Genomic DNA, 15652 nt, shown 5'->3' with positions numbered 1-15652 from the left:
TAATGCAGTGTGGGACTTTAAGGCAATTTTAGATCCAGGAGACAGAGTAGTGGCATAAGAATGGCCTTCCTTCTCCAGCCTCCGCCCACTTTCTTTAATATGTGCTTCTCAGAAGTACTTGGCTTACTCACTGCGGGCAGGCAGTGAAGCTGTGTTTTATAGAGGACTAAGTACTTTGTGAACATTGCACTGGTTTGTGATTTTAGGTAGTAACCTTTGATAAGCATGAGAGCATTCCCTTTTCAGTCAAGGTGTACTTTCCAGATGCTCACAGGGCATAAGTCAGAGGTATACACTAATGTCTGCATTTCAGTGTGGTGTACAATGTTTCCATCACTGCAGACAACTTCTCTGTGCCCCCATCAGCCCTTGCCTCTCACTTCTGTACGAACCATGGCTGTTCTGTTGACTGTCCTGTGGACCTACGTGCACACAGAGTCATGCTGCATTCATTCTTTCGTGGCTGACAAATTTTGCTCAGCCTAACGTCTCAAAGATGTATACAGTTTTGTTCTTACAGCAGACGAGTGATCCACTGTGTACATGCAACAGGCTCCCTGTCAGTTAAGAGCCAGGTCCAGTCTGGGGAATCCTCCTTTGTCAGTTTCTGCAGATCGTCAAGATTGGCTAGTCTTAGCTCTTCGGGGAGGAGAGGGCAGAGCTGTGAGGAAAGGCCAAAACAAGTGTGGGAAGGAGAGGGCTCTGCAGTGTTCCGTGGGCTCTGAGTACACATCCATGTCAGACTTGAGAGCCTTGTTGTTCTAGAAGTATATGGAATTCCCCAAGGCTACGCCTTCTGACATGATTTGTCCTAACCCCTTTGGGTTGCATAATCTGGTTTGGACGCTCCCCATGTTCAGTTAAGCTCTGTAACTAGTAGATTCTAAAATGGCATACACATAAGTACTTACATGAGTGAGTCATCAATTATATATGGTTGTAGCGTGTGAGGTGAGGCAGCCAGTTACGCACACTGAAGCTGTTGAAGCTGAACTCCATATAATAAGTCTGAAAGCTTTAAGACTCTGGGCAAATAACCAGCCCTTTCACTGTGCCAGATTGTGCCAAGATTTTCTGGATTTTACTTAGCATTTGTTCATGACCTAATTCAAAAGGAATGAAAGTCCTGTGTGCACTTTAAGTGGAATGTCATTAAAACTCAAGCTGATGGCAAGTGGCTGAGCTCACCACTGCCTGTGGTTGGCACTGAGGATCTTAAAGCCCTAGGGAACTTACTGCAGATGGTGTAGGACCCTGGGTTCCTAGATTTGTCCCTATGGATTTTCCTTTAGAACTTAATTACACAGAGTGATGCAAACCTAGCTGGTTTTCTGGGCTGAAGATGTCATACATACTTTATACTTTATTCTACTTCAAAAATGAATCCCACAGTTTTTTGCATCTGTTTACATGTATAATCAGTAATATGTATGAGGTACTCGTATGTGCCCACACTAAAGGTGTCATCCTAAACAGGATGAGATATCTTTTCTGCCTTTATCAAGTCTTGAACTACATGAAAGGTAAATCAAATGAACAGCTACAGTATTGTGATTAATCCTTCCAAGACGGGGCACATGGTACGGGAGCTGAATCACAGTGGAGAGAGAAGAGGTCATTGCAGACAGCAGGAACCGTCTGTGTAAAGAGCTGCACCATAGTATGAGCCCAGCCCCCGCAGAGCTGAGTACCACTGGACTGCAGTGCATGCAAGAGAGTAGCTGTAAGAGGAGAGGTGAACTGGTTCCAAGTCACAAAGGGAACTGCAAAACAAGGCTTTCTGGGCTCTATTCCAAAGAGAGGTGTGTGTGTGTGTGTGTGTGTGTGTGTGTGTGTGTGTGTGTGTGTTTCCTGTCTCTGTCTCTGTTTCTTCCTGTGTGTGTATGTGTGTCTAAGATATGAATTGCATAAAATACTATCTTAGTCATTTTGAGAAAATGGTCAGCTAAGTGGCATTAAATACATTCATGTTATTGAACAAGCATCATGGCTACTGAAGTTCAGAAGACCCTCATCTCCCAATCTGAACTCTTTACCCATTGAACACCAGTATCCCTTTCTCCTTCCCTCCTGCCCCTGACAGTTACATTTCACCTTCTCCCTCCAGGAATCTGAGAGTTGTAGGTACTCATATATGAGAGATCACACAACATTTGTCCATTTGTGACTGGCTTCTTTCACTTAATATGTTGCCAAGATTCAACAGAGTCATTTTGTTTATGCATTCTTCTGTTCTTGGGCACTTCCTTTTGACCACTGTGGAACATGGCTGTACCTGGAATCCCTGCTTTCAATTGTGTGGGGTCTGTAACCACACCCAGGTGGGATTGCAGGATCCCATGGTGATCTTTTCCACAGTGGTAATACCATTTACATTCCCACCAGCAATGTACAGAATTCAGTGTTTTAAATTCTTGCCAGCACTTGTTATTTTACCTGTTTTGTTTTGAGAAGTATCATAGGTAAGAATCATGGTGTGATTTTGCATTCCACTCTCCTTGTGGAGAACAGATTGGGCCCAGACTAAGGTGGATAGGAAGACAGCATTAGACAGAAATGGTGGTGACTTGAAGTGGGATTTAGAAAGAACTCAGTTCTCAAGGGAGTAGATTACTGGATCCAGTGTTTCATTACACGAGAGTCCAGAAGACTCATAGCTGGTTTTGATTTTCTGAGGAGGTGGATGAACGGTAATGCCAGTCACAGAGATGCAGAAGATAGGAAGGAGGTCTGAGTAAGCATCAGAGCCTGCAGTGTCCAGTGGCCCGGGATTTGGTGAGACATGGTATTAAAGCAGGGTATAGGGCTTGAACATTGAAAGTGAACATTTAACATTGAACATTTAATAGTGAAAGACCGACATCAGGGGCTGGAGACAGGGCTGAGAAGTTCGGAGTACTTGTTGCTCTTCCAGAAGACCAGAGATTAGATCCTAGCACCCACGTCAGAGAGCTCATGGCTACCTGTAACTCCAGCTCCAGGGGATCCAGCACCCTCCTCTAGCCTACATGAGTACCTGTATGCACACACATAAAAATAAGAGAAAAGAGAAAAAGAAATTATCACTTGAGCTCCCTTGAAAATGTGAGGATGCTGGATAATACATAGCAGTGACTTTGAAGACCTCAGGCTAGCAGGTATTTATTGTAAAATTCTACTGTGGCATGACAAGGCACTGAGCCAGCTGCTACCTCCCCTTTTCCAACCAGTAAAATGTCCACAAAGACCCTGTGGATAATCAGCTTGCTACGTAAGAGTTCTGAAAACAAGACTAGTGTTGTATGTCGTGGCACTGCCTTTGTCAACTCTCCCACCCTGCTCTTTCAGAGAGTTGTCCTAGAGGCTGATCTCCTGCAGGGGCTGTGTGCATTTCTGAGTCTTTGCTGTGTCAGCAGCAGTGTATGTTGTTGCCACTTACCAATCCGTGACATATTGTTCAGTGCGTAAGGTGTGTTTGTGACTTAGCATTTCCATGAAGGATGCCTTAAAGGTTGATAGCCCTACAGTGAAGTGCAGACAGAAATTGAGGCTCCTAAGTGCTCTTGATGGTTAACACGGTTTGCATCTGTGCTACAAACCAGCCTGCAGGCTGCATGCTTTTTCTTATTTTTAACATTTTTATTTATTCTTAAAGTACTTAAGTCATGGGAATGTTTTCAGAGGTCAGTCAAATAGATGATGGTAACTTTAGCCCCACCCATTTGGTACCTACGTTAAGCTGTCTGTCTTCCTGTGTCTTCCTCTTCCACAGCACAGGTCCTCATTCACTCCCTGGCTGGTCTTCCCCAGGGCATTGTGTCACTCTCTTCCCTGTCATTCTCTTAATTTTATGATTTACAGAAGTACGATAATTGAAAGTTACACTTATTATATTTTGTTTTAATATCCTTTATCTCTAAATATAAAGTAGCTTAAAAAATAGTATGTTAAGGCTTTTTTATTTGTCCTCATATCCATTGTTCAAACATTAATTAACCTGATTAGTTGAGGCCTGGAAAGAATTAAGATAGACAGGAAATAGTCTCTCCCTGTCAGAACAAAGCCTGTACCTGCAAGTCTTTTTTTTTTATATATATATATTATGTGTTTATTTTTTGTTTTTAATTTATTTTATGTATGTGAGTACATTGTAGCTGTCTTCACACACACACCAGAAGAAGGCATCGGATCCCATTACAGATGGCTGTGAGCCACCACCATGTGGTTGTTGAGAATTGAACTCAGGACCTCTGGTTCATCCGATCACTTGGGGGTTCAGAGTAAAGTAAGAGGATCATTGTAAAGACGGCAAGGCACTTTGCAAGGAACAAAGAATTGTCAGAGTTGAGAGATGGTGGCAGTCAGTGAGGTGAATGGAGTTAGGTCTGGCTGAGACTGTACCTATGTGACCCTTGGAGGATAGCTAGGGATTAATAGATGAGGAGAATGGACACGGAGGGTACCTATAAAGTAAGAACAAAGTCACACTGCTCTGGGCAGAGGTGGCAAATGCCTATCTGTTATCCCAGAGCTCAGAAGGCCATGAGTTCAAATCTATTTTAATATTAAAAAAGTATTTAGAAGGGGGTAGAAAAGGGTATTTGGGAAGAGAGGGGTTGTTTCAGATGGTCTTGTGCATTTCCCTAATTTTATAACCCAAATGCAGCCCACTGGTGTGAAGGTCTGTGCAGCAATGATCTGTTCTTTATCATCCAAAGGCTAGAAGATGCCTTACAAGACACAGTCATGTTCCACTTAAGCTGTCGAAACAACTTTCCAGTTAATAATTTATGGTCTTACTGCCATACTGAAGTGAAAGGGCTGTAATATTGCTGTATAGTTAGTAAGGAGTTTTGTATCCAAAAGTAGCCATCAAGAGTTTAATGTCTGTTACTTACCTTTCAATTTGCTGTTGCAGGGAAGGGTTCTTGACTATGGCAGAACCCTCCATATCTGGCCACACCACATGCTCATTATCATGTTGAACTTGTGGTATTCCAGGGTACCTGCAAATGCATTTATGTGTCTGTGAAGGTGCTTTCACAGACAGGTGCTTCCCTTTGCATGTCCTGTGTAGCATAGTGGAGGATTTAAGAGCTATGCAGAATTAGCAATGGTTGCTGTAGAAAGACTCTGGAACCCTGGCATTAGCCCCTTAAAAGTTAACTGAACATTGCTGCCACTACACACTTGTTTGCTGCTGTGTGATTTTTGCTCTGTGTGTTTTCTTTTTCCAGTGTCTGGTTTGCCAGTGTCTGGCTGTCTGAGATGCTTTGTTTCCATTCTCCCATAAGAGATCAGTCACTGCCTAGGAAGGAACGTTTTTTCCTAAAATGTAAGAAATGAGAATTCATTTGTTATTAAAAGTTATAAATTCCACTCCTTTAACTCATGTTATTTTGAATTAAGTATATTGTAACATGCCAAAGCAGTACTACAGCTCTGGCCCACCCTATCCCTCTGTCCTTGGCCCTGGTGACAGTGCTATTTGGTTTAGAAAAAAAACAAAACCAAAACAAACAAACATGAACAAAAGATGTTCTGCACACTTCATCAGTGTGGGCACTAACACAGACCCTAGAGTCTTGGCTTTGCCCTGTCATCCAGAATCAACCCAAACACTTCTCTAAGATGCTGAATGCAGATTGCACAGGTTGACTACTCACTAGTTAAGCACATATATTAGGTCCTAGAGACAGGCAAGAGCTGTAATCCTGGTTCCCAGCTTCAGAGAGATAGGGTAGTCCACTGGGTAAGACATCCAGATTCCAGCATGGGCTGACCACAGCTAGGTTGTTCTCCTGAGTGTTTGTTCTATTACTGGGAGCTCAGAAGTCAAGCAGCAGTGTAATTACAGAGATACAAGTAAAGCTGATATAGTATGGAAACTTGTGCAAATTCATAGCCTTTTTTTTCATACCAGGAAAAAGTTGCTAACCATGAAAGAGCTATCTGTCCTTATTTCTTGAAGTAAACTATAACATCTCTAGGATTTCTGGTCAGGTAGCTTTTACAAGAAGGGATTAATGCAGTCTTTAGATCTACGTCATTCACTTAGATCCAATAAAACTTGAAATTTGATTATTCAGGAACACTGGTGACATTGTAAGTAATCCATGGCATGCAGCTTTGCTAGACAGCACAGGTGAAGGTCATTCCCATCATTAGAGAAAGTCTCAGTGGACCAGACTGCTTTTCTTGGCTCTATAAAGAAAATAAGATTCTTTTTCAGTTGTGGCAGCAAATGGAACTTACATTGTGGTATATGTGTGTGTACATTCGTGTGTGTGTGTGTGTGTGTGTGTGTGTGTGTGTGTAGGTTCTTGTGTGTGCATATATTCTGTGTGTGTATATTACATGTAGAAGCCAAGAGTCATACCAAACAACCTCCTCAGTCTCTGCACATGATTTTGAGAGAGAACCCAGAGCTCTGGTGCACACAGCAGCACCAGACTCATAGCGCCATACACGTGGCTCCTCACGGTCATGCCGTAGACTATCTCAGGTCCTCATGCTTGCACAACAAGCAATTTACCAACTGAATGATGGCCCTGGCATGAAAACAGTTGTATTTGAGAGTGACAACCCCCCTTTTGTCAACTTAATGGAGTTATATTGGTTATATTTTGTTTAGTGTATAACAAAAGAATGATAAATGATAAAAATGTTTTTCAAAATCTCAAAGAGCCAAATTCCTACATTAGGAAAACCTGTCTAACACATAAATGATCCCCTCTGAAATCTGGAGATCACACATCCCACAAAAGCCACTGCACATCACCATGGCAGTCCCTCTGAAACAAAAGTGCCAGCTCATGGAGTTGTCCGGCTCGTTAGACTGGATACCATGAAAAGCACAGCTGGCTAGAGTGGACAAGCACAGCGAGCGGCAAAACCAGTTGTTGCTACCTGACAGTGACTCCCTTTCTAACCCTCTCCTTTCCCTGCCACACTGTGTGAGGGGAGAAACCCTGGGCTTTGGAAGACACTCAGTATGTTTGGAGCCTGACTCTGCTGCTTACCTGCTTTGTGGTCTTCGCAACTATTTAACCTCTCTGCCTTAGTTTGCAGTCCTGTGAAGGTGGAGTGACAGCTGGGCTGCACTGGCTGTCCGCCTAGCTCCCGAGCTCCAGGCTTCACCGTCTTTTCTCTTTTTGAGTTTTGTTCTGTCCGTACTTGTTCTTGTTCTTGGTTGTCTATGCTTCCGTCTGTGTTGGTGCTTTCCTAGTGTTTCAGAAACAGCCGTGCCGCAGCCTGGTTTAAATAAAGACATGGGGTGCTGGTTCCTTCTCAAATAGAAATTATACACTTTACTTCATCCACATAGGGAAAAAGACTGTTGTTGAAAAAGCACCCCAGCCGAAAGGCTCAGGGCCTTTCTGCCAATTATGTAATCTGATTATGATAGTTACAGATTGTGTTAGAAGTCTGGTAAGGCTTCATCTTGATTTTACCAAAACCAGGGTTTATTTTTACATTCCTTAACATAGTCAAATTAACTATTTAAAAGGGATAATGTTTGTAATATGTAAAAAGTTCCAAGCTTGCTTGCCAAAGTCAGTCAGCTTGGCAGCCAGGTTGAGCAGAGGCTTATTTTATTAAGGGAGTCCTTTTAGAGTTCTTTATATTATAAATGAGCGGATTTTATGGAGTTTTACCCCTGGAATGCATTGCGCAGTGTGTAATGCATTTCAGAATATGAGCCTTGGTGAGTCTTTGCCTTAGTAATAAATGTTAAGAAACAAGATTGGATTTCTGTTGTAAAGCTCTTGGAGATGAAGCAGTTACACTCTCTCTATGTTACTGCTGTTGCTTGCTAGGTAGAGTGAAGTGGGGTCGGTGTGTGGCTTACGGTTTTCTCAGGTTTTTTGTTATCGGTTGGTTAAATTTTTGGAAAGGTTGTAAGATGCTCGGCAAACACTGAGGCTTACTAAAAAGGCATTGTTGCAGATTGGTTACTTCTTGGATTCCAAGAGAGAGACAGCTGCTGTTGGTTGTTCTTTCTTAACAAATTTAAGTGTGTTGCTAGGTAAAACTGAAAATAATTTATGGGGGGAGGTTTCCCAGAGCCCCATTGTCTAGCTCTGGGCTTGCTCCTCTGGAAGAGCCATGAAGGACCGCAAAAGCATCCTCTTCCCTGTGGAGACCTTCGGGGGCCCCAAAACCAACCAGCTTGGAACCCTACCCCACCAAATCCTTTCCCAGCTGGTCTCACCCAAGACACAGCCTTCAGAGACAGGAGCCTAGCATGACTGTCCTCTGAGAGGCTCCACACAGCAGCCAAACAAGAGATGCAGAGACTCACAGCCAAACATCAGATGGAGCTCAGGGAGGATTACGGAAGAGCTGGGAGAAGAATTGAGGGGAGTCCATAGGAAAGACCTACAGAGCCCACTTACCTGGACCCCTGGGGGGTCCCAAGGGTGAGCACTGGCTAGAACTAGACCCCCCTCCCCCCAGCACATATGTAGCAGATGAGCAGCTTGGTCTTTATGCAGGTTCCCCACCAACTAGAGCAGGGGATGTCTCTGAGCCGCCTGCCTGCCTGCCTGCCTGCCTGCCTGCCTGCCTGCCTGCAGGTGGATCCTGTGTCCCTAAATGGACCACCTTGCCTGGCATCAGTGGAGAAGATGGGCCTAGTCCCACAATGACTTGATGTGCAGCGAGGGGGTAGTGTTATGTTGTGGGAGGGGGTAACACCCAAAGGGGCCCGAAGGGGATGGTGGATGAGGGGAGGACTTGCATGAGGGGGTACTGGGAGGAGGGGCTGATACCGGGATGTAAAGTGAATAAATAAATTTTAAGAAATTAAAAATGATTTATAGAATGTTACATTTACAGAAAAATTTTGATTGCTATACTGGAACTCCTGTCATTAAAATTAACTGTACAGAATTATATTTTTTAACACAAACCAGATATTGAGCCTATTGCTTGGCATTTGGGAGTTTAAAGTATAACTTTGTGCCAGAGGCATATTTGGAGCTCAATAAATATGTGCTGGATGAAAGAATTAAAAGATTTCTCAAGATTTTTTTTTTTTTTTTAATTTTTGTAAACAACCCCAAACTTAAATTTTTAAAAACACCTCATGGAGTTAGTCAACTGTAATCAAACAACTTATGGTCTTCTAAAAAGGAATGGTTTAGGCAAAAATCACCAGCAACTTCATGGAACAAAATAAGGCTTAGAGGGTACATGAGCCCTAAAGGAGGAGACGGAGCCATAGGAGAGTTTGGAGGAAGAATCAGGAGAAATGGGAGGGGCTTTTCAAACATGGACAGTTGTGCAGGTGCCTGAAACATGGGTGAGGAGACCTGTGAGACTACGTGAGGAGTCGCCTCAGCCTAGCGGGCTCCTTGGTGTGGAGATGTCATGGCCTGCCCATTACATGCAGCTCTGAAGAAGCATCTGCAATAACTGGTCCAAGAATGCTGCCCCCGACAGTGGGCTCTGCGTGTTGGATGGCCATCATAACAGCATAGGTTTATCGCTGACAATTCTTATGCAGTAATTACTCACTTCTAATACCTGTGATTGATATTGTCCTGAGTTTTTTAAACCATTTTTGTGCTGTTTTGTGCCATTAGGACCTAGCAAGGTACCTGGCATTTGGTAGGCCTGCAAAACTTAATTGTTGAAAGAACTAAATAGGTAATTGGGCACCAATCGGGTTCCTGTGATACTTTGATACTGAGAAGTAGGCCCTGCTGGTCCATTATGTGTAATGAGATGCCTCCTGGGTACTGGGAGAACCTGTGAGAACCTCACCTGTCTTTGAGAATATATTCTTTCATCTTTTAAAGTTCCTCATGCTAAGTGCACTGATTTCTGACTTTGAAAACAACCACCCAGGGGATGCAGAGATGGCTCAGTGGTTCAGAGAACTTCAGCTGAATTCCCAACACCCACATGGTGGCTCACAAGCACCTGTAACTCCAGTCCCAGGGGATTCTACACCCTCTTCTGGCCTCCAAAGGCACCAGTCACATTGCACAGTGCATACACATACATGTAAGCAAAGCACTCATACATAAAAATAGAACATTTTAACAAGTAAAAGATAAAAGCAATCAACCAGCCAACCCAGTGTCAGTGAGGAGAAAGGGAATGAAAGGTAGTTGTGAGCCCACTGCTCCCACCTTCTAGATGACTTCCCTACTTCATTTCTGATGCTGTTCTAGGGAGACAGTGTAGAGATGAGGGTAAGGGGCTGCAGCTCAGGGAGAGCCAGCCTGAGAACAGATTCCTCCAGCAGGATGGATGTTTTATCAGAAATTAACTACTGATGTCTGCTGTGCTTGCAGTGGGAAGCTACAGCAAGAAATGATGTCTCAGTTATAGTGAATTCTAAGGAGTCGGGTTCCCAAGGGATTTGTGTGGAGCTTTGGTTTTGTTCAGCCAACAGTGATCTTCTGAGTGGATACCAGAAGCTAAAAGTGCTTCATTACGAAGGTGTACTCAGGAAGGATTCATCTGAATGTGCTATTTCATCATTCCAAGGCTTCTCTCTAATGGTAGACTTCACATTGAGTTCTGGTTGTATGTTGTATGGATTTTTAAAATTCCTAGAGAGCAATATTACTGTGTAGTGAATGTTCTAGCATGAGGATTGTGGGCTTCGCTCTGCACTTGAGTTTACTTAAGTGTTACTTTAGTTTAACAAGGCTTTTCTAGCTTCTTACAGCCTTTCCTGGACCTCTTATCAATCATCATTATTCATGTCATATTAAAAACTATATTATGTGCTCATTAGGTGTGCTTTGCCCAACATTTGCAGAAACAGTCTGGCAGAGGAAGGCTTGAGCCGAAGGGCAAGTACTTTATAATTTAGTGTGTCTTTGCATGGGTTGTTTGCTTCATAACCTCCAAATAAATTATGTATATTTAACTCGTGTGGGCTGAAAAAGAACGCCAGAGCTACTATTTTTAAAACTATTTTTTAACCAGTTTTAGAGTTCTACTTGTTTAGAAGTAGTTCTTTCCCATTGGTGGTAAATAGATATTCCTAGATTCTTGTTGGGTCTGCATTGTCCAGGAACAGGACCCTGTAGTGTTTCTATCATAATGCCGCCCACTGTCCCTGTGGTCCAGTGTGTCTGAAAATGAATACTCCATAGCTGCCTCCCATCACCTTTCAGTTCACTGCAGAGTAGCTTTAGATAGGTTGCCTTAAGGAGAAAGACCTCACGAATAGCAGATGAGGAAGTTACACCTCAAGGCCTCTCGTTGTTCCATTCCTCTGTACTTTGCATGTAGATTTCCATTCTTGTTAGCCAGAATAGCCCAAAATAGCCTCATTCCTTGTTTGCTACTTAGGACCAAAGCTAACTAATACAGGAAAGTTTTGTTTGTTGCGTTGATTTTGTGTGTGTGTGTATGTGTGTGTGTGTGTGTGTGTGTGTGTGCGTGTGTGTGTGTGTGTGCCTGCCTACATGTGCAGCACAATGAATGTGCAGCTCAGATGACAACTAATGGGAGCCCATTCTCTTCTACTTTATTGGTCCTGGGAATCAAATGCGTTTTCAGGCTTGACAGCAAACTCATTATTCACCTGCCGAGCCCCAGAGGATATTGCTTTTGACCGCAAGGTGAACCGAGGCTGTTATATGCATCAGTTTGTCTAGGCTTTGAGGGTCATTTGAGCTTGTGTAGATCATCTGACTTGTACAAACGTGGGGGTAGGTGGGGCCCATGTAGATGAGCCAGACATCATGCACTTCGTGCACAAATGTCTCTTCTTTTGTAATGTTACATGACAGTACAGTCATGGGTTACCCGGGTGGGTTTGTAAGTGACTACTGTTAAGCAAATCCTGTAAACAGTTTTCTCTGCCATGTCTCCAGTAGATAGATATCTTGGGGTTTCAGGTGTTAGTTTTTGGCTATGCTGGCATGGAGATCTGATATTTGTATGCTCACTGGTTTTTGCCTGGTTTGTTGCAGCCTTTTAGCTACAACAGTAAGACAATGACTTTTGGAGAAGTTGCAAATTAAGTAATAGCTAAATTGGAGGTGAGAGCCCTCCGTAGCTAATCAGTAGCCATTGCTTTAAAGTAGCCGTGGGCTTTAAAGTAAGCAGATGTGAGAGAGAGAAGCCTCACTGTAGCAGTGCCTTCCTGGGGTCTATCCGTGTCCCGTTGAGACACCCACAGACCCTTCAGTGGACACACACTCTTCATCTTCTGCTCTAGACTAGCACGTCCCTCTACGCTGTAAAGAGAATCTATACCTGTGTTTAAACTGCAGACCCTGACCACTGAAGACACATCCCAAGCTGGGGCTGGATAAATCTTAAAAGAGATCAGTTCAGGGTTGTATTATGATTTTATGACCACATTGTTTAGGGATTAAATATTATTTTATGCTCAGTAAAGATTAAACTAAGAAATTTTGTTTAAAACCAGATGTAAAGAAAAGCAATTTTCATTATTATAAAGTGTCCTGAAATACTTGATTGCAGAAATGCTTGAGTGAAACACTGAACAAGTGTCACCTGAGTTTCAGAGTGGGACGAGATAGCATCTGGAAGTGACGCACATCTGCCACTCACCCACAGCTGTATAGGTTTTGCATAAAAATAACCAGCTAGGAATGGAGTCTACATTAAATCACTTGACTATATATGGTCACAGAGCCTGCTGTGATACATCAGTATTGTGACTTGAATTCCATAACATTTCAGTTATCCTATAGTTTTCTCTATTTAATTTATGGTTTTTATAATTAAAATGACCTTCATAATAATATTGATAATAAAGTTTGTTACCAAAAATATTCTGAAAGTTTCATAGTTATGTATAATAGTCTGAATTTAAAACTCTTAAGAATTATGACACAGGACTTGGTCATGCACTGTATTTATGTCCTTGGAAAAATGATTGGGCTTTAATAGCATAAGGTTGCCATTAAAATATAAAATGACATTATTAATGACTTCACTGGGACCTTATTGCATTCAGGCATCACATAATATTTTACAGTTTTGAAAACAAACCAAGGAATTTGGTCCTATTATTGTCATCTATACTTTATAAAAAAAAATAAGGACTAAAAAGTGAATAATATTTTAAGTATTAATTCAATAAATAATAATATGTGGTAGAACCTGAAATTAAGTACAGGTCTATTTGATTTGAGCCCCACATATTAGATATACTTACTTGAACCCTAGGATTTTGACATAATAAACATCATGTTTTTAAAACAATGCCCAACAACACATGAACAACTCAGTGTTTTCTAGAAACTTAGCAATCCTTCGTCCTGATCACAGTTGCATACACACTGGAGAGTTTTTGCTGTCGCTCTTCAGTTCAATGTAAGAGCTAGTTATCACATTTAACTATGTTGTTGGCCCCATGCATGGTCACTCTTGAGGTCACATTGATCACACAGATCACAGGATAACTGAACTGTGAGAGCACAGGTAGCATGCCTTAGGCCTAACTCTAGTAAGGTTTGGATCATGGAAACAGTGTACTGACAGCATCGCCTCATACAGACCCTGGGGAGGAATTTAACCTGATTCTGCATCCTGTGTCTTTGTGTGCATGTTAGGCCTAACGTGTGCTATGGGGCACACAGTGGGTTTCAGTGCTAGTAGTAATAAGTACGTTTTCTATGTGCGAGGTGAAATTTTACTGCTCAGTAGGGATCTCAGGTCTATGACTTGTAAGTCATCAGACTGGGTATATCTTAAAAACTGCAAGAAAAATGGGTGAAGTCTCACTTCATATTCAGACACTGAAAATATTACTGGATTGTTTTTATGTGTTTTCTTAAGTCTAAGTTTAATGATCTCAGGTTCAGTTTAAATTTTTATCTTCCTCTTAATAAATATGACACGGTAGCAGTCAAGTCTATAATGATGGGATCCTGCAAGCTGACTGTGAGCATGGAAGTGGTTGGTTATTCATTAGGAAGAGTCACAGGGAGCTTTGGGTGCTAAAATGTCATGTGTCATGGTATGAACTGCGGCTGTGGAGGTGTGTGCATGTGCAGACACCCATCAGACTGTACTTGAATTCTCTGCCTCTGTCTGAAAATTTCAGTGGAATGGTAGAGGACAGCGTGAGGGCTCTGAGAGCTCCATCTGTGTCCTCAGGCTTCTCTTCACCGTCTTGGCCTTTCCCCTGACATTGGAGGGTCACTGGGTCAGCAGAGGATGGCGGTGGTGGAGGGAACTTGCCAGTTGCCTCACCTGCTCCCAGTCGCTTCTCTGCTGAGACTGTTCTACACTTAGTCTTCACCGTGCTGTTTATTTTATCCCCTGATTTCAGGATGCTGGAAATGATTGGGATTTTGATTTTAGAGTCTCACAGGGTGGGAAAACCGTTTACAACATGAGCTTATTAATCCGTTTCTTGCCTCTTGTCTCTTGTCCGAGAGCCTCTCCTCATCTTCCTATTTTGGTCTTTGAGAGCTGAAATTATATCTCTTGATTTTTTTTTTTTTTTTTTTTTTGTTACTCAGCAAGTGCTTAGTGAGTTGGAATTTTAGGGTGAAGAAGAGATGACAAAACGGATGATTTAGTACTGCCACGAAAGTAAAGGGCTGTCCTTCGGCTGCCCTGCTCAAGGAAGGCAGTCGTACGTCTCCCCACCGCTGCAGCCAAGGCGATAGGAGACAAGTGCACGAAGACTAGAAAGATTGAAACTTTCCAGATGGAAGAGTCAGGCTTGGGGTTGGGAAGGAGGCATGGGAAGGTGATTTGAACATTTATGACAAGTGAAAGCCTTGGCCAGAGTCCTGGGCCTTCTTTCTCTCATGCCTCACCCTGTACTAAGGGTCTAGGAAACAGCATGCTCACTTGACTGGGAGTCCTGCACGACTTCCCTTTGTAGGAAATGTCAGTTCATGAACAAAGCAGATGGGAGTTCCGCAGTCCTGTTAGGGAACTGAGACCGAGGCTTTGGCAGTTCATTCAGGGTCTTTGTTCTGGGCTGTGATTTAACATGTATGTACCATGGAGAACCCAAGTCCCTGTGACTGACTGATGGTCCTTAATAATCTCTTTTGGTCTGAAATTATGCTCTGAATTAATTTCACTGAAATTATTTTCAAATTACAGATGTCAGAGTAATACTGTAATTTTTAAAGGGAATTAGGATTTCCTAAATATAGTCTATCCTGGGACTTCCCTACTTTGAGCTCCAAATAAAGCAGTGTTATTCTGTGAAAGGAATTGGTAGACACCGGTGGCTGTTCCTGGACAGGTGAGACTGGACCTAGAGCGAGTTAAACCCCATAACTCAATGGCTTCTGACTTCTCTCCAGCCTTAGACTCGAACTGGAAGTCAGGAGACAGAAATAGATCCTTGATCACCATAATTTTCTGCGTCCTATTTCCTTAAATCTGGCTAACCAAACTCACCAAGTAACGTCACGGCTTCTGTGGCTCCTGTCATCCACCTGGAAGTCAGCCTCAGGCCTGCGTGCATCCTCACTGTTAACTAAGCCCAAGTGAATACCGTTTGTTATCTGGCACTAGACAGTAGCTGGGACCAAGATGGTTCAGCCAGACCCTGAAAATTCTGTCCCTTGGGACCATGGGTGTGCCACAAAATACTATTCTTGTGTGCTTTGTGGGAATAGGCTTTCAGATCCAACATAACATAAGGCACTTCTGAAGATAAGAATTGAAATATCACAAACTGATTGGGCTAGCCTAG

General features: G+C 42.7%; 1 protein-coding gene across 3 annotated transcripts in view; it reads left to right on the top strand.

Moving 5' to 3' along the window:
* Nucleotides 1-15652, top strand: part of Disp1 (dispatched RND transporter family member 1) — a 145438-nt gene that overhangs the window by 94441 nt on the left and 35345 nt on the right. The window lies entirely within an intron of this gene.

The sequence above is a fragment of the Arvicanthis niloticus genome, chromosome 10, assembly GCF_011762505.2.
Source record: "Arvicanthis niloticus isolate mArvNil1 chromosome 10, mArvNil1.pat.X, whole genome shotgun sequence".
Classification (NCBI taxonomy): Eukaryota; Metazoa; Chordata; class Mammalia; order Rodentia; family Muridae; genus Arvicanthis; species Arvicanthis niloticus.
Note: the sequence above shows the minus strand (reverse complement) of the source record. Positions and strands in the feature narration are given on the sequence as shown.